The following is a 451-nucleotide window of genomic DNA, read 5'->3' as shown; positions in this document are numbered from 1 at the left end:
CCATGGTGACAGAGGGATATCCTTGAGCCTTAAATACCAAGGATTTTTCATTCACTTGAATGATCAATTCTCCTCTATCAACATCAATCACAGCCTTTGCTGTGGCTAGGAAGGGTCTGCCAAGGATAATGGATTCATCCATGCTCTTCCCAGTCTCTAGGACTATGAAATTAGTAGGGATGTAATGGTCTTCAACTTTAACCAGAACATCCTCTACAAGTCCATGAGCTTGTTTTCTTGAGTTGTCTGCCATCTCTAGTGAGATTCTTGCAGCTTGTACCCCAAAGATCCCTAGCTTCTCCATTACAGAGAGGGGCATGAGGTTTACACTTGACCCTAAGTCACACAAGGCCTTCTTGAAGGTCATGGTGCCTATGGTACAAGGTAATGAAAACTTCCCAGGATCCTGTCTCTTTTGAGGCAGTTTCTGCCTAGACAAGTCATCCAGTTC

The sequence above is a fragment of the Arachis duranensis genome, chromosome 5 (assembly GCF_000817695.3).
Source record: "Arachis duranensis cultivar V14167 chromosome 5, aradu.V14167.gnm2.J7QH, whole genome shotgun sequence".
Classification (NCBI taxonomy): Eukaryota; Viridiplantae; Streptophyta; class Magnoliopsida; order Fabales; family Fabaceae; genus Arachis; species Arachis duranensis.
Note: the sequence above shows the minus strand (reverse complement) of the source record.